Source organism: Staurois parvus, unplaced genomic scaffold (assembly GCF_062004578.1).
Source record: "Staurois parvus isolate SC_StPar_1 unplaced genomic scaffold, SC_StPar_1.0 ptg000032l, whole genome shotgun sequence".
Classification (NCBI taxonomy): domain Eukaryota; kingdom Metazoa; phylum Chordata; class Amphibia; order Anura; family Ranidae; genus Staurois; species Staurois parvus.
In genome coordinates, this window is record NW_028317828.1 from 1,943,906 (window position 1) to 1,971,425 (window position 27,520).

Consider the following 27,520-nt stretch of genomic DNA (forward strand, 5'->3'; position numbering starts at 1 on the left):
CGTTGGACCTTTCAACAGGACAATGATCCCAAGCATACCTCCAAGTCCACTAGAGCATGGTTGCAGAGGAAAGGCTGGAACATTTTGGAGTGGCCATCGCAGTCACCAGACTTAAATCCGATTGAGAACCTCTGGTGGGACTTAAAGAAAGCAGTTGCAGTGCGCAAGCCTAAGAATGTGACTGAACTGGAGGCCTTTGCCCATGAAGAATGGGCGAAGATACCCGTAGATCGCTGCAAGACACTTGTGTCAAGCTATGCTTCACGTTTAAAAGCTGTTATAACTGTAAAAGGATGCTGTACTAAGTACTAAGATTGAATGTCACTTGGGGGTTGAATAAAACTGATAATGCTGTGAGCACAGAAAAGACATTTGTGGTTATTTCATTATAACTGTTATGTTATATTTGTCTGACCTACAAGTGCCTCTTTAATGTAAATGTAAGCAAGATGACTGAATGATCAAAAGCAATGTCAAACTGGCCAAAACACTCAATTTCAGTGGGGGTTGAATAATTTTGGCCACAACTGTATATATACTGCGGGCGGTCCCCTAGTGGTTAATGAATTGTATTCAGGAAGTTGAATGAGCAAAATACGGCATGTTAGATCATTTATATGTACCTTTTTTTTTTTCCAGCCAGTTTTTTTTTTTTCCTCCAGTGACTGCCACCTATCGGACCCCGGGTATAGGGAATTGTGTACAAGGTTCCAGAAAATTGAAAACCCCGTTATTTCAACCAATCAATATTGGAGGGATAAATTCATTCTTCAGCAATATTTTTCAGTCCAAGATCTCACATTGGGGTCTACAGGTCCTTAAAGTGGAACTACACTATATCTGAGCACCACAAACCAAAAACACAATTTTAATTAATTTTTAATATTCAAGGAAAATTGCTTTATTTTGCTAATAAATCACTTTGAAAAACATCCTGGGTGAAGAGGAGTAGCACACCAACAGAGACTGTGTCAGAGAAAAGGAAGCCGTAAATAGTTCAGGAAGTTGTACTCAGATTTCAGTTCCCTTGGGCATCCTATACGTCCCTAAAACCCTATCCAAGTTTAATCCCCTCAATAAAACAACAAAACCAACGCTCAAGGCCTGATTACTGTCTGTAAATTAAATCTGTGTGGGGAATGCTAATTGACTGGCTGTGGACTATAGGGGACCCAAATGTAACAGCAACCCCTAATGGGGTAGTGCTATATGTCCAATAATGGTTCCACACATACTTCCAGAAAATCACATCCTACCAAACTGGATAATCTGACAGGTCAAAATAGGCCTCAGACTAAATCCAGATCAACTGTAATAGACTTTCTAAGAGTCCACAATCTTCCTTAATTTCACACACAATCCTTTTGCACCTGTGGAAGAGCATCCTATGCCACCTCACATGCAGGTTACACCTCAGGCTGGCACATTTAAGAACATTCCTAGTCTTGCTTCTAGACAAACTAGTGTCATCAAAGCCTTGGTTTATAACCTTCAAAATAAACATACACGGGAAATACAGCTAGTTAGATCCCCCAAACCATTTTCTGTGGAGCTCCTATATCTGATCTTCCTCACAACCAAGACATTATCATCCCTCTTGTGTTATTGACCAACAGCCTATCCCTTGTCACTCAGCGCCTAGACAATCTGTTCTTGTAATTCCACAACATTCTAATAATGATCAACCACCACCCATCCTTGCCACACCAGAAAGACCATCTACTGAGTCTTTTGTTTTTTATTTTTTTTTTATCCCTCACCCCCAATCCAACTTCCAAAAAAGTACGAAGAAGATGCAGGATGGGGGAAAACTGAAATGTGGACAGAAAGGGGAAGCTACGGAAAATGTAAAAATATTTAACCGGTCCTCTCATAAGCTGTCAGATCATGATGTTCCCCTGCTCAGTTTGTGAATAAATTGAATACAAACCAATTCAACTTGAAATTCACACTGAATTATTGCTACCAATCAATTACTTTTTTAGACTTACAAGTCTTCAAAGACTCCAATAATGTTTGCAACCACCCTGTACTTCAACAGTACAGCTGAAAACACAATACTGCACGCAACAAGTGCACATCCCCCTGCACTTGTCCGAACTATACCATATGCCCAATACCTTTGCCTTTGACAGAATTGTACCCAACTTACAGATATTAAATTACCAGCAACATTCTTATGGGGATGCTTACAATTCTGCCTGTGCAGTACAGAAAAATTGGCATTTAATTTGAGAGGACCCCATATTGGCCAAATATATTAGGGAGCAGCCCGAATTCATTTTTAGGAGGGCTACTTCCCTCCGTGATAAAATGTCTCAGTCATTACTCAAGTCCTCCCCTCAGAAATCATAGGAAGGGGGTTCACAGATGTGGTCATAATAGTTTCTGTATATGGGTTTGCCTGGGGACATGCTTCCTACTCTCCTATGGGGAGAACATTTCCCCCAAATTCTATGCACACTGTAATACTGAAGGCCTGGTCTATTTGATGATATGTAAGTATGGAGCAATCTATGTCAGAAAAACTAGAAGATTGAAGCAGAGATTCAATGACCATGTGTACTCTTTAGCCAATGGGAAATGATCACCCCATTCAGTAGATATTTGGAATTATACCAGAAGTTTGACACTACATTTGTCTTTTTCATTGTATTATAAGTAATCCCAAGGGACCCGAGAGGAGGAGACTGGGACAAGAAAATATTACAGAAAGAAACATTCTGGATTGAATAACTTAATGCCATCTATACACCTAGTATCAATGAAGTACTGACATAAACCTTTTTTGTAGTTGGACCCCCTATTGAAAATTAACATTGGAGTGGAATTTACTTTGTTGGATTCTTACAGCATTTTTTGGCATGAATGGTGAAGGCACGCTGGATGGCTGTTGTGGTTGGGCCCACCTTTTGGGCAGATGTGCGGCTAGTAGTGCCGTTTACACATCGCTGGGGATGGCTGAGCCTTGCGGTCCTTCTCCCTGTGGAGAGGCCCCCTCAGCTGTACAGGCTGCTCAATGCGTGTGTTCCCCTGTGGTGCACCTCTTTGGCAGTCTATTGACTGCCATTGGAGGATCACGGCACATTCATGGGATGCGCAGTTGGCTAGCCAGGCCAAGTGATGTCACTTGGTCGACGTGTGCATGCTCAGCCAGGTTTCAAGCTCCCAAAGAAGCAATCTTCATCTCGAAACATGTAGAGTTCATTATTGATCAACCTTCAGGTTGAAGATTGGGTGAAGGAAGTCTATGTATATAATCTTCTCCCACTTTTATTGAGGGTTGTACCTCCTTATGCAAATGTATCACCTGTACCTGATTGTATGTTTGTTATTGCTTAAGCATTTTATAATATTACTCTTAATAATTTTTAAATATATTTTGTGTAACAATAAAAAATATGCTTTTTGGATTGTAATTGTTGCCTATGGTGCCTAAAAAGTCCATGTGCTCCCATTACTGGATAGGGGGTAGTACCTCCTCAGTTTTGCCTCAGGTACAGAGCCAAACCCCTTCACTATATTTTAAAGACCTAAACAAGTTCATTAGGAACTTAACTCCCAACGATACAATAATATCAAATCTTCAAAATTCCATCAGGAGGTAGAACCTGAGGACAACACCACCATCCTTGAGAAGCTTGGTATATCATAATGAGATTGACATTAAGGCCCTAGCTAACTTAGAAAATTATATACAAGGACTGTGGAGGATGAATTTTCTCATCTTACTCAGCATCCTACACTTTCTCTGCCTATGAAATATACCACCTTCAGGCACAAATCCTTGTTTCGTCTTATACATGCGAACGGCCACTACCTTGACGCCTTTTATCAAATCATCTACTCAGAAATTGATTACTATGTGCAAAAAAGAATAATCCAAATCACAACATAGGTGATTCAATCTTAATACCCAGGAATGTAAAGCTTTAGACACTTTGTCATTACTATTAAACCAGCTGACAAGGGTTGTGGCAAAGGTCTGACTACCTACAGGACGCTCTCCACCTGCTGTCAGATAGAAACACACATGTCAAATTTCCACAAGATCCTTTACCCACTTTTACCACAGAGGCTAATGGCCTCATCACTCGTGTCCTAGAAGAATGTATCCTCAGCAAAACTTGTTTTTATAGGGTCCCTTACTTTTACCACCTTTCTAAAATCCAAAAACACGAAATCCCCCCAGGGGATAGTTGTATCTATGGAAAGCATAACTAGTGGATTTTTGTTGTACAATTCCTTCAGCCCTTAGCCCAGTACTTGCCCTCAACATTCAAAATGGGAAACATCTATTGGAAACATTAAAACCTTAATAGTGACATCCATCTATCTGTGGGTGTCATTAGATGTTTGCTCACTCTATACCTCAATGGCACATGATATTGGTTTTAGTGCAGTGCAACATTTTCTAGCTGGTGATCCTGCACTCAATCGCAGATAAGCCGATGTAATACTTGAAGCTCCAGATTCTATGTTTAGCACAATTATTTCAACTTTGATGGGGAATATTATCTGCAGACAACTGGTACAGGTATGGGGGCACATCTTTTCCCCCAGCTATGCCAAGCTTACTATGGGGCTATGGGAAACCCAGTGTATTTGACACATTGCTCACATTGCATTTTTAGCTATATCAATGAAATGGTGATAAGTTGGAGTCCTTTGTTACAGCATTTGTGGACTACTGCTCACAACAATCCTTCATGTCAGTTTGCGACAGTAGCACCTTCGCCTTTTTTTTTTTTTTTTTGGATTTACAGTTTAGTCATGATGGCAAAAACATTTTGCTAAGAATAATGTAAAGCCAACAGCCGGCCATTCTTTTTTTGACATTACATCAGCTGCCATCAACCTACATGGATTAGAAATATTTCTAAAAGCCAATTCTGTTGGCTTAGACATAATTGTACAAGAAATGAATATTGTGTAAAGAAAAAGCACCCTCTTGAAGAGAAAAAAATCTTGATAAGGGGTATCCAGTTATTCTCATTGATTCTTATTAATTTTACCTTACTAATGAAATATGAGGATATTATTAAGAATCATCAATAAGAATCTTCAATAGGAAAATACTGATACCAATCTGCCAGTTAGATTTTTCACACCATTTCATAATCAACACTGAAAAATGCAAAACATACTTTTATAAACACTGGACCATCTTACTCCAAGATTACCCACCTTAAAGGTGAAGTACAGCCAAAGCTCTCCAGTGAGCACTGGGTGGCTGAGCAGACAGTGGTGACTGACAAGTCACTTCTCTCTGCTCAGAGCAGAGAGGAGAAATCAGTGGTCATGAGTCGGCGGGGGACAGATGAAGCATTGGACCGATGCTTCACCAACATAGGTAAGTATAATGGGGGAAAAAAAACAACCCCATACTTCTCTTTTAAACCAATTATACCCAACAAACCTAAAGTGGCATATAGAAAAGTCTTTAACATCAAAAGCAAGGAGGCCCTTAATAGGTTGAAGCCCTCACTACTCACAACCAGTCAATCATTAACCTTTTTTTTTTTCACTTAAAGGGATGTATCTGTGCAGGAAACCTGAATGTTGACAAACCTGTCCAACACAGTCAAACACTTTGTAGTTAAAGGTGAAACATATGATATTGACTGTTTCTACAATTGTTCCGCGGTTCATAGTATATTGCCTCACGTGCTCATCTGGCCTGTTTCATGTAGGCAGCAGCATTAGAACTTTGAGGAAAAGATTTGGTGAACATTGCCATTTTGTTGATGAGGGAAATGAAAAACCTAGTTTACACTTTCTGGAATACCACAAAAATCATCCCAAGATCTCCAAGTATGAGTTATAGAATCCCTATCTCCAGCAATACACTTCAAGAGACTCTGTCAACAAGAGACCTAGTGGATCTATGCTCTTGACATATTAACTCCAGTAGGCTCCAACAAAGAAATAGAAATTTAGTACAGTTTTCTAGCATAGAGATAATGGAGAAGTACACCCAAAGCTTGTTTGGCTGTACTTCTTCCGTGGATCACAGGAATGCAGTTCATTTGGCACTCCTGTGAGCTGTTTTGAGCCAACAGCTGGCTAAAGTCTGCTGTCGGCTGATGTCACTCAGCCGGGCCAGGCTGGGTAAAGACCCCAACTTTAAAGTAGGGATCCACAAAGGTGACTGGACTGGCACCTCACTTAGCAATCCACTGAGAGTCTGAACCAGCCTCTCCCTCTCGGGGATGGGGGGAGAGCAGAGCACAAAATGGTTACTGAAAGTCACCAGCAGCTCTCTGCTCATGGAGGACTGAGCGATCAGCTGTGTTTGATCGCTCAAGTTCTAAGGTGGGGGACAGATGCAGTATCAGAACAATGCTGCATCCACCTCGGTAAGTATGATTTCTGTCCTCCCCCTTGTCCTCCTTATTGCTAAACGCCATGGGGGTGGGATATAGTATGATGATTACATTTACTAAGAAACTCACAAAAATGCTTAGTTTTATTATGAATCGGTATTAAATATATCAAATATAATTGCCAATACCTGTAAAGTAACCAAAGCCTTGGATGCAGATGCTGTCAGAAGAAAATGAAAGCTAGTGTCAGTCATCCTTGACTCCACATACACCATACTAATGCGCAAAAAATACACATTTGATGATCAATAAAGATTTATTGGGAGCTGTAAACCAGCTTTTATATTTATAATCTAATTTGAATGTGTTTTTTAGCTATTTTTTTCTTTTAGTCCTGTGACTGGCACAGCACCAATCAGGGCTGGCCAGACAGACTCGCGCTGTAGAAAATATACGTCAGCAGCCCCTCCCAAAGATCTTTCTGTGCAGATGCCAAAGAACACAACAGCACTGCAGGAATAAGGTATTTAGAGCATTAAAAAAAATACAGTGGCATGATATACATATAATTTATGTAAATAAATTAGTGCAATTAGCACTTAGTTTAGTATCACTTTAGTATTGATAAACCTTTAGGGCTGGTTCATAACATGCGTGCAAAACACACAACATTTGTGCTCTGCAGCGGGTATCCATAAAAGTTAATGACACCCCAAACGCTGTTCCCAAATGCAGTACATTTGCCCGCACCGGATCGCATGGTACTTCTCTACCATGAGATCAGGTCGCAGTGTGTTGTGTACGCACTACTTTTTGATATGGCATGATTTCACACCTCGCAAATTTGCATGCAGGGGCGGACTGACAACTCATGGGGCCCCTGTGTCCTTGCCCAAACTCAAAAAAGCCTATGAAAAAGGTACCAGGGGCATCTCATGGGGCCCCCTACTGACCCCAGGCCCTCAGGTAGTGCCTGAGTTTCCAAATGGTCAGTCTGCCCCTGATTGCATGTGTATCGTACAGGAATGCACAGTGTGCTCCTGTGTGATTCAGATGCGGGCATGGTATGAACTGGCCAATATTCTTTGGGTCATCTTCTTTGTATCTTTTTTTAACAGACAGACATATGGTTGCATACACATATACACTATTGTTTGATCTGTCTTGATGTCCATACCAACTTGGTGAGTTGAATTCAGTCCTTAGTAGTTCTGCATGTTCAAACCAATTTATGCATATGTTTTGTTCTCCTTATCCTTTCCATAAGAGATTACCACTGAAACCTTAATCTTTATAATACAGTTAATGTCATTCATTTTCTCACTTATGCTCTTATGCCCTGGCCCATTTCACATTCGGTGTACTTTATTAAAATTGTGTCCTTTTTTGTCTATATGCAGTGCATCCAGAAAGTATTAGTTTTTTATTTTTTAATAAATTGCAAAGATTTCAAAACTAACTTCTTTCACATGTCACAATGGAGTATTGTTTGTAGAATGTTGAAGAAAAAAATTAATTTAATCCATTTTGGAATAAGACTGTAACATAATTAAATGTAGCAAAAGTTAAGCACTGTGAATAATTTCTGGATTTAGTATTAGTGTTCTTTATTTCGCTTATTTTGTTTAATTTTTAATCAAATTTATCTATAAAGATAGAAGATTACTAATAGTCTCTAATGTCCCCAACGAACCATCCTTATTTACTGCTTCTGATTTGTAATAATTTTCTGTCCTTTTACCCATTGCCCTTTTTATACATTAACTCTTTGAATAATATACATTTCACTATTATATTCCTTTTACGTATCCCTTGTTTACAATCTACATGGCCAACTTAAATTGGTCAAATAGATTCCCATAGTCACCTAGGTGTAACCTGGATGCTGCTAAACTCAGAATATTGCAGGAAAACCCCAAAGAAAGAAAATATACAGCACCTCAATGGCTAATGAACAGGATGTACAGTATATATTGGACATAAACAATGAACATAACAGTGCACATTCCATACATTCCCTCCCCCCACCGCCTGCCCCCACCCAAAAACCAACCCCCACCCACAATAGAACCCCCCCAAAAGGTATGACCCCACCCCAACCAATTACTACCACCCCCCAACCCCCAGAGCAGACCCACTCTCTCCCTCCCCCCACACATACCCTCCCCAATCTCTAAAAAGAGATGTGGGTGATAAAGGCCAGCCCTCCACACCTCTCCCTGTCCTCCTTCACTATGCAGAACCTCGCTGAAGACACTGCTGTAATAAAGCTATGAAACAATATAATGCACAAGCAAAGTGTCAACTGCTATGATAAGTGCTGTAACCCGATCTCTATAAGCCAGCAATTATATCAGTTCCACAGAGTATTCCAATGGAGGAAAGCAGCAAGGCAACGATGTGCCAAATAAACATTCTCATGTAACTCAGTCTAGTGCGCTCAACTTCTCTACAATCCAAAGGTCATAAGATAAGTCCATCACTCAATGCAACAGATAGGAACAATCTCACCAAGTGGATCTCAGGACATCTATGCTGGTAAAATATCATGCAGTCCCGGGTAGCGATATCGAGGAGATGAGACAGGACCGCTTGCAGCGCGATGTGTAGTATACATCCACTGGGTCAGGAGAGCCAGCGTGCACTTAGGCTTCTCAGCAGGGGATAGCACATGGAGGGAGGATGTGATCCCTTCCTCCTACATGTTTCGCCCCTCCCACTAACCGGGGCTTCCTCAGGGCGTAGCTATATATCCACATCACAATATATTCCACCTCTTAAAGCAGCCACCTGAAATAAATCTAAGCAATGTGTGCCGCGTGGGTGCCCTTCCTGGTTGGTCCACTTGTGGAATCACAAAGGAAAAAATAATCCTATAATCTCAAATATATGACAATTACAAACCAAAATACCCGATTCCCCTGCATAGGAACCCTACAGGTACTGGTTGTGTCTCTACTCTTCATCATTGACCCCACATGTGCACCAACAACTATTAACATAGGCAAGAATCTCTTTTTGTATAATTATTATAAAAGTTATTATAAAAAAGGCTGTAGAGACAGATCATTGTTAAGTCCAAAAGGACTCATAGTATTTAATAAAAAGATCCATCTTGCTTCCTTTTGTAAAAAGATCTTGTCCTTATCTCCTCTCCTCTCTGACAATGACAACTGAAAAATGGCTGCACACTTTATTCCTTTTAGGGGTGAGTTATGATATTGTTCTAAATGAATGGCTAATGGACACTCGTCATCTTTGTTAGTGATACTAGCCAGATGTTCCCTTATTCTACGTATAAGTTCTTTTTTTGTCTTACCAATATAAATCTTGTTACATGGACATACAATTCTATATATTACCCATGATGATGAACAATTAATGAAAGAGTTGATAGAATATGTTCTCATACCTGTGGAATCCTGAAATTCTCAAATTTTATCAACATGTCTACAAATGGAACAATGTCCACATGGAAACATGCCTTTTATAGGTGGTTGTATGTACATTGGTTCACGTCTATATTCGCTACACACCAAAGTATCCCCTATAATGGGGGCCTTTTTTGCTATAATCCAAGGCCTATTCCCTATTTTATCCTGTATTCTCTTATCGAACGTGAGAATGTACCAATGTTTATTTAACACAGACTTTATTTGACTCCAATGAGTTCCATATCTAGTACCAACCCAATTTTATCATATTTTTGTTTCTTCTTATCTGGTATTTTTTAGTAGCTGTATCCTGTCTTGTTTTAATGCTCTTACTCTACCTACCTCCATTACTGACCTGGGATATCCTCTCGCTTTGAACCTTTCCTTCAATTCCTGGCTTTGAGCCTTTCCTTCAATTCCTGGCTTTCAACATAATAGTCCTCTATATTCGAACAGTTTCTCCGACTTCTGAGGAACTGCCCATAAGAAATCCCTGTAATAAGTGGCCAGGGATGATGGCTGGTGGCGTGGAGAAGGGTATTGCCCGCTGTGGGTTTGTGAAAGGTGGTAGTTTCAATCTTATCGCCCACCTTTTTAATTTTCAAATCGATGAATTCCATTTCACATTGATCCACCATGGAGCATACATGGGGTGTAGGAGTAGAAGTGCTATCACATCAGGGAGATCCTGCGGCAAGAGGGCGTGGTTACACATTCTGGAGCATTCAAGCCCCTTTCTCAAGCCATAGAACTAGTATTTGGCCACTTATCTTTTTAGTAGCATGTGCCAGTGGGACAACAAAACCCAGCAAACTCTACTATTCAACAATTTACAAGACATTTTAACAATGTCAGGTAATATATATAAATGTTAAGTAGATAAAAACCAATATTTTTGTCATTGGAATTTAATACCTGTATGAACAATTTGAATTCCTCCGGTGACCCTCTCCACGCCACTCAGAATATACCAAGTATTTTAGTTTCCAAACATTTTATTGGTAATATATTACCTGTAACATTTTTAAAATGTCTTGTAAATTGTTGAATAGTAGGGTTTGCTGGGTTTTGTTGTCCCACTGGCACATGCTACTAAAAAGATGAGTGGCCAAATACTAGTTCTATGGCATGAGAAAGGGGCTTGAATGGTGCAACCACGCCTTTTTGCTGCAGGATCTCCCTGATGTATTATGACTTCTACTCCTACACCCCATGTATGCTCCACGGTGGTTCCTAGACTTCCTGACTTGGCTCTGCAGTGTTATTTCGTCATCGTAGAAGAACCCACCGGCAGATATACCATCCCAGAGCGACATCCACTCATGATAAGCGAACCTTTTTTTTTTTTTAATAAAAAGTTAGTTGCTAATTGTCCTTTTTTAAAATAAAGAAGAGATTTTTAATACTGCACTTAGTTGGTGTCCCCTATTGTCCTCCTTAAATTTGTGTAAAGAGTACCTTATCAGTTCCTCACATACCTTACATACTGTTGATGTTGGGCTGACTGTACTTTTCTGGTATACATCTTGATCCTTTCTTGTAAATTGGTGCCACATTTGCTCTACATCATGGCAAGACATGGTTACTAGAGATGAGCGAATTATTCAAAAATTCGGTTCGGCTGATTCGCCGAATTCGCCGAATAAATTCGCTTCGAGCCGAATATATTCGCTGCGAATTTAACTTATAAAAAGGGTGTTTCTAGGCTTCAGAGAGCCTTTATATTAGTGCAGAACACTTTACCTTTAATTTAAATGCCCTTGGAGTCTGCTGGGGAAGAGAAATAATACTGTCAGTCAGTATGACATGCAGATGAGTGCCGTCGATCTTAGAATCACCGCACACTTCACTCATTTGGGCAGTCACGGGGCCAAAACCAGAGTGTGGAGCCACAGTGTGGCGGTGGAGGCAGCAGCAATGGGAGGCCATACAGCACCCTATGACAAAATGGAACCCACCAGCAGTGTGAGGAGACCTGAAAGTGGCACATGGCAGAGTGTGGCGATGGAGACAGCAGCAATGGGAGGCCGTACAGGGACCCATGACACACTCTGGACCTGGCAGCAGCATGAGGAGGCGGTACAGGGGCCCATGACAGATTACGGGCCTGGCAGCAGCATGAGGAGTCGGTACGGGGGCCCATGGCAGATTACGGGCCTGGCAGCAGCATGAGGAGGCGGTACAGGGGCCCATGGCAGAGTGGCGGAGCGTAAGCAGCTAAAATTGAAGGCCATACAGAGGCCTATGTTAAAAAGTCCCCCCAGCAGCAGCGTGGGGAGACGACTATCAAGAGTCCAATGGCAGAGTGGCGTAGCAGAAGCAGCTTCAATTGAAGGCCATACACAGGCCTAGGTTTAAAAGTCCCTCACAGTTAATTCCAATAACGAACTCTACTCCTCCGTGCAATCTACTTACGAGACCCTGGGCAGGTCTGGGTCCAATTTGTGGTAGAGACTGGTTTTGTTCAGCCATGCTTGAGCGAGTAATAACAGGTCTGTGCTGCCCTTTCTGTCTGGCTTAATGCGCACAACACTGAACGTCCCAGCGTTTGTCAACGATTTGCCGTTAAGTGATGCAAACCCGCTGAACCACGTTCATGAGGAGCCGGTACAGGGGGCCATGAATCAGTATGGACCTGGCAGCAGCGTGAGCAGACGACAGAGGCACATGGCGCAGGGTGGCGGTGGATGCAGCAGTATTCGGAAGCCAAACACAGGCCTCGGTTAAAAAGCGGAAGCCGTCAGCAGCGTGAGCAGACGACAGAGGCACATGGCGCAGGGTGGCGGTGGAGGCAGCAGCAATGGAAGGCCATACAGCACCCTATCACAAAATGGAACCCACCAACAGTGTAAGGAGACCTGAAAGTGGCACATGGCAGAGTCTGACGATGAAGTCAGCAGCAATGGGAGGCCGTACAGGGACCCATGACACACTCTGGACCTGGCAGCAGCAAGAGGAGGCGGTACAGGGGCCCATGGCAGAGTGGCGAAGCGTAAGCAGCTTAAATTGAAGGCCATACAGAGGCCTATGTTAAAAAGTCCCCCCAGCAGCAGTGTGGGGAGACGACTATCAAGAGTCCAATGGCAGAGTGGCGGAGCAGAAGCAGCTTCAATTGAAGGCCATACACAGGCCTAGGTTAAAAAGTCCCCCCAGCAGCAGCGTGGGGAGACGACTATCAAGAGTCCAATGGCTGAGTGGCGATCCGGGAAGTCAGCGTTGTGATTGCAGATGCAATGCAGAAATTCTACGAAGTAATGCCGTGGGTGCGAAGAAGATCATATACCGTCGTACTTCCATCCATAAGACGGAACAACCTGCGAACCGGGAGCTTTATTGCCCTGACCCGCTGAGCAGCTTCTGGGATACCCAAGAGGCCCATGGCAGAGCGGCGGAGCGTAAGCAGCTTCAATTAAAGGCCATACAGAGGCCTATGTTAAAAAGTCCCCCCAGCAGCAGCGTGGGGAGACGACTATCAAGAGTCCAATGGCAGAGTGGCGGAGCGGAAGCAGCTTCAATTGAAGGCCATACACAGGCCTAGGTTAAAAAGTCTCCCCAGCAGCAGTGTGGGGAGACGACTATCAAGAGTCCAATGGCTGAGTGGCGATCCGGGAAGTCAGCGTTGTGATTGCAGATGCAATGCAGAGATCCTATGAGGTGATGCCGTGGGTGCGAAGAAGATCATACACCGTCGTACTTCCATCCATAAGACGGAACAACCTGCGAACCGGGAGCTTTATTGCCCTGACCCGCTGAGCAGCTTCTGGGATACCCAAGAGTTTGGCTTCTGTGGGGAATATGGTTGAAAACTGAAACTTAAAGGCATGTTGACGGAAGGGCACCAGTGTCAGTGCTCCGGAGGGAATATAGCTTCAAAGCTGACACTTAAAGGTATATCGACGGTCAGAGACCACAGGAAGTGGAGCTTGCGTCTTAAATCGACTGAATGTGGCAGACGTGAAACGTCTACGGGCCGTATATGAAACGGGTTGTTCCTCTTTCTGGAATAAGTGTTGGAAATGGCCACTCTTTTTGGTGTGGCGTTTTGTCTATTTAATTCCGATAACGGACTCTACTCCTCCGTGCAATCTAGTTACGAGACCCTGGGCAGGTCTGGGTCCAATTTGTGGTAGAGACTGGTTTTGTTCAGCCATGCTTGAGCGAGTAATAACAGGTCTGTGCTGCCCTTTGGTGTCTGGCTTAATGCGCACAACACTGAACGTCCCAGCATTTGTCAACGATTTGCCGTTAAGTGATGCAAACCCGCTGAACCACGTTCATGAGGAGCCGGTACAGGGGGCCATGAATCAGTATGGACCTGGCAGCAGTCTGAGGAGACCCGAAAGTGGCACATGGCGCAGGGTGGCGGTGGAGGCAGCAGTATTCGGAAGACATACACAGGACTAGTTTAAAAAGCGGAAGCCGTCAGCAGCGTGAGCAGATGACAGAGGCACATGGCGCAGGGTGGCGGTGGAGGCAGCAGTATTCGGAAGCCATACACAGGCCTAGGTTAAAAAGCGGAAGCCGTCAGCAGCGTGAGCAGACGACAGAGGCACATGGCGCAGGGTGGCGGTGGAGGCAGCAGTATTCGGAAGCCATACACAGGCCTAGGTTTAAAACTGGAACCCAGCAGCGTGAGCAGACGACAAAGACGCTCTGGCAGCAGTATGAGAAGGCGGTACAGGGGCCCGTGGCACAGTGTGGTGATGGGGGCTACAGCAACTGGATGCCAGAAAGTGGCTGATAGGGCTATATACTGCATGGAATTATAAAGTTGTAAAGACAGCGGCCTATAAGGCTATACACACTATAACAATCATGACTTGATTGACCATTGGCCTATAAGGCTATACACAGCATGAATATCATGACTTATTCTGAGAGTGGTTTGGAAGGCTATATACAAAAAGTAATTCATGAGCTGTCCGGACAGCGGACAATAAGTACATATATACAAATCAATTCATCAGCTGTCCAGCCAGCGGCCTCAAAGGCGACACATATAGAAAGCAATTCATGAGCTGTTCAGACAGCGGCCTCTAAGGCGACAGATATACAAAGCAATTCCCGAGGTGTTCAGGGAGTGGCCTGAACGACTAGGTTATTACTAAATATATTTTTGTGGCCAAACATCGGCCTATAAATAGATGTCTACACAGTGACAAAAAATTATGTCGCCAGATAGCGGCCCCTAAGGCGACAGATATACAAAGCAATTCCCGAGGTGTTCAGTGAGCGGCTTGAACGGCTAGGTTATTACTAAATATATCTTTCTGGCCAAACATCGGCCTATAAATAGATGTCTACACAGTGACAAAAAAGTAGGTCGCCTTACAGCGGCGTATCCTACAAATTGACATTATAAGAAATGGTTTAGACCAAAAAAAAAAAAACTTTGATGCGATGCTATACCTTAGTAGATTGTGGAAAGTCGACAAGTCAAGCGTAACTGTGTACATTACAGAAAATCTTAACAAGACAACCAAACATGTGGCCAAACCGTGACCGATACAACAAGTTCACAATGTAAGAAACAGGAGGGGGCCAAACCGTGGCCAATAAATAAACAGTCCACCTCATTGATGAGATGGACAACACGTGTCAAATAAATATTTAAAAAAATTGCTATTCCATCGGTCTGGAACTGGTCGACTATTAATAATTAAAAAGTTTAAATTCATGTGACAGTCGTCCAGCGACGTATAAATAATTTAAAAACACCAATTCATGAGGGGCCCGACCAGCAGAGTATAAGTCATTAAAAATGTGCAAAACATGAGTCGGCCGACCAGCAGCCTCTCAATAAAATATATATACAAATGTACGGATCAGGTGGAGGTCTTCCATTTGTCCCTAATAACATGTTTGGGGCATGATTCATGGCGGATTTAGTCAGTTGTGTCAGGAACTGGTGGTTTGAAATCCAGACTAATCCACGCCTGATTCATTTTCACAAACGTGAGTCTCTCCACACTTTGGGTGGACAGTCGTGTCCTCCGCGGAGTTACAATACCTCCTGCCGCACTAAAAACGCGCTCCGATGCCACGCTACTGGCCGGGCATGACAGCCTTTCAAGGGCAAAATCAGCTAGTTGGGGCCAAAGGTCAAGTTTCGTTGCCCAGTAGTCAAAGGGATTGTCTACCTCGGTTGGCAGGGTGCTGTCCAAGTAGGCCCAAGCCTGTTGTTTGAGGTCCTGCCCCAGGTCCACCTGATGCTGCTGCTGCTGCGGCTGGTTAGTAGTTTCCTCACTGCGCTGGTGAAGAAAGCTACTCATCATCGACTGCAGACTGAGGCAGCCGCTGCTGGTGGAGCTGCCACTGCTCCTACCACCCCACCCCTCCCCTGCTGCCATGGCAGCGGAACGCGAGCGCACAGGGCCCACAGTGTCTGAGGATGGACGTTGGCGCAGAAAGGCAGAGACCAACTGACTACATAGGTGGTTTTTATAGTACTTTATTTTGGCCTCCCTCTCAGCAGGTGTGAAAAAGGCCACCATTTTTGAACGGTAGCGAGGGTCCAACAAGGTGGACAGCCAAAAGTCATCCCTCTGTCTGATGGTTATTATTCGGCTGTCGCTACGCAAGCAACTGAGCATGCTATGGGCCATTTGTGCCAAGGAATGCGAGGGACTCCCTGCCTCCATCTCCACAGCATACTGCCACGGTGCGTCTGGGTCCTCTGTCTCCTCCTCCTCCTCTACCAGATGCTCCTGCTCCTCCACTCCTGTCCGCTGAGTGGAAAAACCACCCATTTCACTCAATAATTCCTGAGCACCAATGTCCTCCTCTACCTCCTCCTCTTCTTCCTGTCCTGCCCCCACAGGGGTCATGTGGCGTTGAGATCTGTGCGCCACGTCTACCGCACCCTGACCAGCCATTGTTAACAGCATTTGTTCCAGGACGTGCAACAGAGGAATGACGTCGTTCATCCCATAGTCCTGCCGACTCACGAATAGCGTGGCCTCCTCAAAGGGCCTGAGCAAGCGGCAGGTGTCACGCATGAGCTGCCAATGGCTGACATCTAAGTTACACAGGGGAGTACCTTTATCCGCTTGTAACATCAGGAAATCGATGATGGCCTTTCGCTGTTCGTAAAGGCGGTCTAACATATGTAGGGTTGAATTCCACCTTGTTGCAACGTCGCAGATCAGGCGATGCTGTGGAATTCCGTTCTGCCGCTGCAGCTCAAGGAGGGTGTGCTTTGCGTTGTAGGAATGGCTGAAATGCATGCAAAGTTTACGTGACATTTTAAGGATGTCTTGCAGTGGGATGGTGGATTTTAGGAACCGCTTGACAACCAGATTGAACACGTGAGCCATGCATGGCGCATGGCACAACCTTCCTTGACGCAGAGCAGACACCATGTTCTTTCCGTTGTCGGTCAACATGGTTCCGATTTTCAGTTTGCGCGGAGACAGCCATCTGTCGATTTCTCTGTTCATTACACTCAGAAGTTCCTCCCCTGTGTGACTACGTTCGCCAAGGCATACCAGGTGCAGCACAGCGTGACACCGTTGCGCCCTGCACATGTGATATGCCGGTCGGGTAATGGGACTTGGCACGGGGGTGGCGGCTGAGGACACGGCGGAAGAAGAGGTGGTAGAGGCGGACATCTTTGCTGGACCAAGGACGTGCAAACGTGGAGGCAAAAGCGGCGTGACCTGTCCAAGTTGCTGGTGCGGCTGTGCCGGCACCACGTTCACCCAGTGGGCCGTAAATGACATGTACTGTCCCTGACCGTAGTTACAGCTCCACACGTCGGCGCTGCCGTGCACTTTGGCAGAGACCGACATGCTCAAAGACTGGCCCACCATCTCTTCTACATGTGAATGCAGGGCTGGCACTGCCTTTTTGGCGAAGAAATGCCGGCTTGGCACTCTCCACCGCGGCGCGGCACAAGCCATCATTTCTCGGAAAGGTGCTGAGTCCACCACTTGGAAAGGGAGGGACTGCAGCACCAGCAACTTGGACAGGAGGACGTTCAGCTTCTGCACCGTCGGGTGCGTGCTCGCAAACTGTTGTCTCTTGGAAACGGATTCCAAGAAAGACTGCTGACGGAATCCGTGAAGAGGAGTAGCAGGAGAAGGAGCATCTGAACGAGCGGAAGATGCCAACGAGCGACAACTCCCCTCAGCAGAGGTGTTGGAGCCTTGACTGGCTGATAGAGGGCGATTGACGTCGGGTGACGGAGCAAGTAACGGAGCGGGTGATGGAGCGGGGGCTGGGGCAGGCAGAACCGCCGTATTTTTATCACGGTTTTCCCAGGCCACCGAATGGCGATGCTGCATATGCTGACGCAACGCTGTAGTCCCAACATTGGCCCCCTGGCCACGCTTGACTTTCTGGCCACATAGTCGACATACGGCTACGTTTACTTCCTCGGGCAGCTTGACGAAAAATTGCCACACCGCCGAGTAGGAAACTTTGCCCCCGCTACTCCTCACTGGCTGACTGCTACTTCCTCCGTGCACACCGGCACCACTACTGGCCGTGGTGGTAGGCTGCAGTGGAGCTGGTACTCTACTCCGTAGCCGTTTGGCTCCACTGACACTGCTGCGACCCTGCTGCCTCCTGGGCAACCCACCGACTGTTTTGCTCGCTGGCAAGCTGGCACCCTCTTCTCCTGATGATGCGGAAGCAATAGCCTGATGACGACGAGGCTGCCAAGTGCGATCAGCCTCATCATCATCAATTGGGGTCTCCGCCTCACTACTAGCCCCCTCGGCTGCGTGTGGGTCAGGAGACAGACCTGTCTCTAGACCGGCTACTGAGCCACTCTCCTCGCCAGTACTTCTTCGCCTGGCTGCTGAAGAGGCGGATGTCTCCCCCCGTTTCTGACCGCCCTCTGTTAGCTCTTCCTCACTGTACAGTGGGGCTGAGCCCACAGCATGCGATACTTTGCTTGGTGAGGGAACACCAAAGGACAGGGGCAGGTCGAGGACACGTGATTTCAGTGGGCTTGCTCCCGGGCCATGCCAACTAACGGTTGTGTCTGACGTACCCACCGACCGTTGGCTGTAGGTGTCAGAGGTGACCTGGGAAGAGGAAGACGACAGAGTCAACCAATCGATGACGGCAGGGTTGTCGGTGGAGACACGACCGCTGGATGACACCGGGAGCACTGGCCTCTGGCTGCGACTAGTGCTGCCTCGACCCCTTCCTCTGCTGCCACGTCTGCTCGCTCCTGAAACATTGCCTCCTCTGCCACTCCTCTGCGTGTTGTCTGACATACTCTTTAATTCAATAAGCACCCCAAAAATAAAAACGGATTTAACTCTTTGAACGTACAATAGTGGTTGTGAAGCAGAAAGTCAGTTTATTGTACACAATCGGTCAATTGCAGCTTGCCGTTGGCTGGAAACTGTACGTTTCTGTCACTGGAATGCACTAATCACCCAAAAAATATTACCGCCAGCCGGCGTGTAAATGGATTTAACTCTTTGAACGTACAATAGTGGTTGTGAAGCAGAAAGTCAGTTTATTTAGCACAATCGGTCAATTGCAGCTTGCCGTTGGCTGGAAACTGTACGTTTATGTCACTGGAATGCACTAATCACCCAAAAAATATTACCGCCACCCGGCGTGTAAATGGATCTAACTCTTTGAACGTACAATAGTGGTTGTGAAGCAGAAAGTCAGTTTATTTAGCACAATCGGTCAATTGCAGCTTGCCGTTGGCTGGAAACTGTACGTTTATGTCACTGGAATGCACTAATCACCCAAAAAATATTACCGCCACCCGGCGTGTAAATGGATCTAACTCTTTGAACGTACAATAGTGGTTGTGAAGCAGAAAGTCAGTTTATTTAGCACAATCGGTCAATTGCAGCTTGCCGTTGGCTGGAAACTGTACGTTTATGTCACTGGAATTCACTAATCACCCAAAAAATATTACCGCCAGCCGGCGTGTAAATGGATCTAACTCTTTGAACGTACAATAGTGGTTGTGAAGCAGAAAGTCAGTTTATTTAGCACAATCGGTCAATTGCAGCTTGCCGTTGGCTGGAAACTGTACGTTTATGTCACTGGAATGCACTAATCACCCAAAAAATATTACCGCCACCCGGCGTGTATATGGATTTAACTCTTTGAACGTACAATAGTGGTTGTGAAGCAGAAAGTCAGTTTATTTAGCACAATCGGTCAATTGCAGCTTGCCGTTGGCTGGAAACTGTACGTTTATGTCACTGGAATGCACTAATCACCCAAAAAATATTACCGCCAGCCGGCGTGTAAATGGATCTAACTCTTTGAACGTACAATAGTGGTTGTGAAGCAGAAAGTCAGTTTATTTTGCACAATCGGCAAACTGCAGCACCAACTGTGCACGACAGCCACCAAAAAAAAAAAAGGGTGTATGTCACTTTAAATTTTCGATTCTTTGATAGCTGTGGCCCTAAGTAACGATTCTGTGTCCCTGAGTAACGATTCTGTGTCCCTGAGTAATGATTCTGTGGCCCTAAAGTCTCTGTGGCCCTAACTCTGTCCCTTAATACACACAGGTCTGTCTCTCTTGAATGACCGGAGGCTAATGGAGAATTCTAAGATGGCCGCGATTTATAGCTCCACCATTATACAGTGCTGGCTGGCTGCTGATTGGCTAATGCGATCACATGTCATGAATGCATTATGGGTCAGCGCGCCTTGTCTGCGCGCCTTCCCAGAGATCCCCGCCCCATCTTCTCTGTCCATTTTCTCCGTGGCCACACATGTCGCCGCCATTTTTGGGAAAATTCGATTCGTGTATCCGAAGTTTGCTAATCTTCGGATTCGTCGCGAATAGAATTTTTCCAAATCTTCGGAACGAATTCCACTTCGTCATGTTCGATTCGCTCATCTCTAATGGTTACATCTAGCTTTTATGAGGATAGTTTAAAATGTATCCCCTGCTACAATTTACAATAATGCTATAGGTTTTAACCATGTTCCATTTTTCCCCAGGGGTGTAGGGAGGTAGGTTTTTGTTTTACCTATGCTCATATTGTGGCACTACTCTCTCCACACAGCCTCACACAGCCCTCTCCAACTATCTCTGCCCACTCACAGCAAACATCCCCCACACATCATTATAGATTAGTTTCAAAGTTTTGCTTTGCTCTGCTACTTTTATTGAAATATCTCCTCCTTTTAACCAGTTCCCACCTGGCCAATAGCAAAATGACAGCCAAGTGTGACTTTCATTGATCCAGGTGGGCGTCATATGACGTCCTCCCAGATTGCCACCTTGCGTGTCAGTGGAGCTGTGCTGCGCTGCGATCTGTCACCAGCTGTGTCCATCGGACACAGCCGATGACTGATCTGTGTACCGGCCTGTTGCCGGTTCCATGTGACTGCTGTGACCAATCACAGCTGTTCACAAGACAGTTGTAAACAATGGATGGTTTCCTTTCATGCCATCCATTGTATACAATTTTGTTGCTAGATGTGACTGGTCACAGTGATCACATGATACAGACTGGGCCAATTACAGCCCATCTGTGTCATGTGTTTAGCTGTGGCCAATCACAGCTAATCACAACAAAAAACACTGAATGAACCGATTTAAGTCAGTTAAATGCTTGCATATAGCAGTGAAAGTCTTTGCTATAGGCAATCATAATGTGTGTAGTAAAAAAATAAAATTACAAATACTGATCACTTCCCCCAGAGTAGTACAGTGTTACTATGGTAAAATTTATATTACTCTGGTCACACAGTGTTTTTAGAAAAAAAAGTAATAAAATTTAAAAAAAAATTGAAAAACATTTTTTTTTTTTTTCATGCTGTCACCAGTCAGTGTCCCTGATAGCCGCCACACCAGTTATATAATGACGCTGTACTGCACTGGTGATGGTATGTAAAAAAAAATGGTGAAAAAAGATGGTTAATTTAAAAAATAAAAATATGAAAAAAATTACAACTTCAAAAACTCGCCATGCCTCTTACTATATACTGTAGACTATCTACTTTCCAAAAAGGGGTTAGTACATCAGGATTGATCAATTTTCAGATATACCATAGTTTTTGGGTTATTAACACCAAAGAAATGTAGCAGTATACATTTTGACCTAAATTTATGAATAACAATTATATATTTTCAAAATTTTATAACAGAAAGGAAGGCAAACTCTTTTCCCAAAATCTTCAGTCTTTTTTTTTTTTTGTTTATTTAATGAAAAATAAAAAACCCAGTGGTGATTAAATACCATCAAAAAAACCTAGAAAAGTGACGGCAGAAAAAGACTGAGTGCTTCATCAAGTCTGCCCGTTTGTGTGGTTTTTTTTTTTTGTGTTGGGGAGGGGGTGTTTTTTTCTTTAGTTTCTTTTTTGGGAAGGGGGGGCTGTTGTGTGTTTTTTATGTGTTTTTTGTTTTGTTTTTTTGTCTGAGTGTAGATCTATGCTTGTTCCAAACATGTTTGAAGCTATTTACTGTTGGCTGTCTCACTAGCTCTGCTGGAAGTTTCAGTAAAATAGTACTTTCTGAGATTCATTTTGAACTTTACTCCAGTTAGTTTAAGGTCATGTCCCTCTGTTCTGGATTTTCATTTAGTGTTGAAAATACTGCCCTCCTGAACTTTATTCACCCCCCCTTTCCCTTCTTTCCTCCAGTGCCTGAGGTCACGCTTGATATGTTTTATTTCCCAGACCTTTTACCATTTTTGTTACCCGTCTCTGGACTCATTCTGGCTTATCAATATATTTTTGTAAGTGAGGTCTCCAGAACTGGACACAGTATTTTAAATGAGGTCTAACTAAAGATCTATATTAGGACCTCCTTCCTCCTGCTGGTGACCCCTCTAGTGATGCATCCTACAATTCTATTCACTTTCCCCACTGCCTGGTCACACTGATAATTTTGCAGTCTAAAATAAGTACCCCCAAGTCCTTTTTCTCTGAAGTGCTGGCCAACAATGTACCCCCAATGTTGTAGTCACTGAAGAGATTATTTTTGCCTGTGTGCTTTATTTTAAATTTTAGAAACCTTGAACTGCAATTTCCACTTTTTTTTACCTATCTTCCAGCAATGCCAAATCATGTCCCATGTTAGACACCTCCAGGGATATCAACTCTATTACACATCTTTGTGTCATTGGTAAAAAGACATACCTTGCCTAACAAACCTTTAGTTATATCACTTGCATATAGATTAAATAGAACAGGACCTAGTACAGAGCCTTGTGGTACACCACTAGTGACTAGTCTCTGTTCCAAGTAAACCCCAATTACAACCACACTCTGGTATAGATCCTTTAGCCAGCTGCATATCCACTGAACCACCCAAGGGCTAAATCCTAGCTTGTAAAACTTTTGTGTTATCATTATGTAGAACTGTATCAAATGCATTGCTGAAATCAAGATATGCTATGTCCACAGCACCACCCTGGTCCAAAACATTGGTAATATAGTAAAAAAAATCCAATCCGATTTAGTCTGACATTATCTGCCCTTGGTAAAGACATGCTGCTTTGGATCCAGCAAGTTGTGTGTTTTTAGGTGATCAATGATCCTTCCTTTCAGGAGTGATTCCATTAACTTGACTAAAAGTACTTCTCATGTTAGAAGAGATTGATTAAAAAAATCAGGTAATGGTCCAACAGCTATATCTCGAAGATGATTTCCCAACTTATTATTGTTAGCATAATTTATTTCTGAGAAGACTGAACAAAAAGTGATTTAAGTGGTTTGCTACATTTAGGTCTCCCTTAACATACTGTAAGTGTTGTGCCCAGTTTTCATTTTAGGGATCCCATCATATTTTTTCTTTCTATCACTAATGTACCTAAAAAGGTTTTTTCTCCTTTCTTAATAGATTTTGCAACTTCCCCCTTTTTCTGTGCTTTGGCAGCACTGATAATGTGTTGGCCTCCTTTTATCTATTCTTATACTCTTCCCGGTCCGCTGCACCTCCTGTCTCCTTGAATCTCCTATATGCTGATTTTTTCCTTTTTTTTTTTTTTCTTTTACTGTCCTACTTATTTCTTTAGTGAACCATATTGTTTTTTTCTTCTGTTTATTCTTACTAACTTGCCTGACATAGAATCTAGTTGCCTCCAGAATGGTAGACTTTAACAGTGCCCAATGATTACTTAGTTCTGGTGTTTTACTTCAACCTTTCAACTCCTCGTCTATTCGTCTATTTCAGCAACATTAGTCTTTTTGAAATCTAAAACATTTTTGTTTTTGTATATGATTTTTCAGTTCTTATTTTAATATCAAACCAAAGACATTGGTGATCACTAGAACCCAAATTTTCTCCCACCTCAACATTAGTAGTCGATTCCCATTTTTCAGTACTAGGTCTAGAATAAGCTCGGGTTGGACTTTTTACTAACTGTTTTAGAGAGTACTCATTCAGTGCTTCCATTACATCCCTGCTCCTGCTTGTAATAGCAGTTTGAGAATTCCATTTAAATAATATTTATGTGCCGCGCTCCACTAAATAAATAATTTTGCATTTATAAAAGTACAATATGTGCTCAATCCTATATGATCCACAAAAAATATATGATAAATAAATGTATAAATAATATAATCAATCAGCATGTGATTGTGATAAATTTATAATTTAAAAAATATATATATATGAAAAAATGAAATCCAAAAAAGTCCAATTATTAACATAAAATCCAATGCTGTGTTCACTACGTGATAATATTCTGAAGAAACTGGATATTTTCTTATGCGCTCACCTTAATTTTAGCCTAACTTAAAATTAGGCTAAAACAGCTTTTTGTCCTTAAGTGGACAGATGAGATGTTTTCCAATGGTAGTTTTACTTCCGGGACTGATGAGTTGCAAGTTGTAGTAATTAAATTTTCCACCTGGGGTCTCTTAGGCTTGCTGATCCCTATAATAGACCCTGTCCTCCAGGGGTCTTATACTGTACTGCCTTTCCCTTCACTCTTTAATTCTCCATATTAATGATGCAATAAAAGAGAACATAGTGCCTTATCCTTTGTAACACTTTATTATTGCATCCAATGACATTCCACTCACTTTTATCTTATAATAAAACTGCTTTTGACAGTTGATTATTCCTCTGTGTGTGCTCTGCACACTTCCTATACTCGCCATTATTCCTGAGTGCGTCGTGACATCAGAGCCCCTCCCCTATGCGTTACGCTACCGGGTCACGTGGCTTCATCAGGGAGATACGATTGGACTGTCAGGAATGTTGAATCAAAACCTCCCCCTTCATTGCCATTTGCGTTATCTCATCAATCAACAAGTTATCATAATCTTCAGTCTGTCCTGGGGTCTGTACATTACACCAATTCTAAGGGAAGATCCCTCTCAGATTGGAAGGCAGACCCAGGGGTTTTGAGTATCTCATTTGTTTTTTGAATTAATGTTAGCCTTATGCTATTTTTGACATATATGGCAACTCCATCTCCCATCTTCCTTATTCTGTCTTTCCTGTATAGTGTATACCCTGGCATAGTTATTTCCCAGTCATTTGAATCCTTGAACCACAGCTCTGTAATTGCAAGGTCCAAGTTGTCCCTAGACTGTGAGCTGTCAGCTCACAAAGCTTGTTGCCTAAACTACGAGCATTAGTGCACATAACATGACACACACTGCTATCTACTGCTTTATTTTTACCACTAGAAACTTTAACCGAAGTGACCCCATCAGCCCAGTCCTTCGCAACACAAACCCTCACATTTATTTCAACCTGCTGGTGACAGAAATGATCCTTAACAATTACATCTCTGCCCCCATTTCTGTTTAACCACTTGAGCTCCTGAGGATTTACCCCCCTTAATGACCAGGCCTTTTTTTGCTGTTTGGCGCTACACTAATTCAAATGATAATTTGTCATGCAATGCTGTACCCAAACGAAATTTACGTCCTTTTTCTCACACAAATAGAGCTTTCTTTTGGTGGTATTTTATCACCTGTGCGCTTTTTTTTTTTTTTTGCGCTATAAACAAAAAAAACACAAAAACTTTGAAAAAAAACAATATTTTCTACTTTCAGCTATAAAAAATATATCGCAAACTCAAAGTTAGTCATAAATTTAAGCCAAAATGTATTCTGCTACATGTTTTTGGTAAAAAAAAATCCCGTGCATTAGCGGGCAAACTGGCGCTATATGGGAGGGGTGCTAACACTATCGGAAGTCACCAGTGACACTGATACAGTGATCAGTAAAAATCTGTTCACTGTAATCAATGACACTGGTGACAGGGCAGTGAAGGGGTTAACTGGGGGGGGGGGGCGATCAAGGGGTTAAATGGGATCACTGGTGTACTGGCGGGCAAGCTGGCGCTATCTGGGAGGGGCGCTAACACTATTGGAAGTCGCCAGCGACACTGATACAGTGATCAGTAAAAATCTGTTCACTGATCAGTGACACTGGTAACAGGGCAGTGAAGGGGTTAACTGGGGGGGGGGAGAGATTAAGGGGTTAAATGGGATTACTGGTGTACTAGCGGGCAAACTGGCGCTATCTGGAGGGGCGCTAACCCTATGGGAAGTCGCCAGTGACACTGATATAGTGATCAGTAAAAATCGGTTCACTGATCAGTGACACTGGTGACAGGGCAGTGAAGGGGTTAACTGGGGGGGGGGCGATCAAGGGGTTAAACGGGATTACTGGTGTACTGGCGGGCAATCTGGCGCTATCTGGGAGGGGCGCTAACACTATCGGAAGTCGCCAGCGACACTGATACAGTGATCAGTAAAAGTCGGATCACTGATCAGTGACACTGGTGACAGGGCAGTGAAGGGGTTAACTGGGGGGGGGATTAAGGGGTTAAACGGGATTACTGGTGTACTGGCGGGCAAACTGGCGCTATCTGGGAGGGGCGCTAACACTATCAGAAGTCACCAGCGACACTGATACAGTGATCAGTGACTGGTGACAGGGCAGTGAAGGGGTTAACTGGGGGGGGGGCGATCAGGGGGTTAAATGTGACCTAGAGTGTTCTAACTGTAAATGTGTAGTGTTTTACTCACTTTTACAGTTTCTTCTTCTCTGTCCTGAACGGAATGTGTCCAGGCAGAGAAGAATGACATCATATCCTGTCCTGTGTAAACTTCAACACAGGACAGGATAGGACAGGGACCGATCATCTGATTTCAGCCAGACATCACTGGCTGAAATCTAATGATTGATCCCTCCGGGATCGAATGGTGTCACCCGCGGGTTGGTGGGAGTCCGCGCGCGCGCCCCTGCCGGCGAAAACGTCGGGAGCGAGGAACCCGTTTTAAAATGTGGTTTTGCGCCTGAGTGCCGCCCTGCTCACGTATATATATACAGTGGCAGGGTGGCAAGCAGTTAAATGCATGTCCAAAAAATTCCTAAATTCCAGACTAAGAAGCTCAGCGCCCTTGTGTGAGGGATGCAGACCATTTCCTTTGTACAGCTCAATGTCAGACCACCTGATAGCATCATAACTAACATAACCAAAACCTTCAGCCTTGCACAAATCCTTTAACTAAACATTGAACTCTGCTATATGAAGTACTTTCTCTTGTCCATTATGCACAGGTAATACGACCTCCGAAAATTTAACAGTACATCCTAACTGTTGAAGATCCTGTCCAAAAAACTGAAAATCCTTCTGTACAGAACACACATCATTCTGGGACAAATCATTTGTGCCAAGGTGCACGACGACATCAACATTGCACTCTTCTAGCTTTTTTGACAATTTTTAAAATACACCTTTTATCTCTCCTGACAGTAGCACCAGGTAAACCTCTAGCTTCCTTTGACACTTCCACATGGTTTCATAAAGAAACACCTCTTAAAACTGAATCACCAACAAGAAGATG

The 27,520-nt window shown here is 43.7% G+C and overlaps 1 protein-coding gene across 2 annotated transcripts in view; it reads left to right on the forward strand.

The window, feature by feature from the left end:
• DHDH (dihydrodiol dehydrogenase) overlaps positions 1-27,520 on the forward strand; it is a 136,873-nt gene that overhangs the window by 63,699 nt on the left and 45,654 nt on the right. The window lies entirely within an intron of this gene.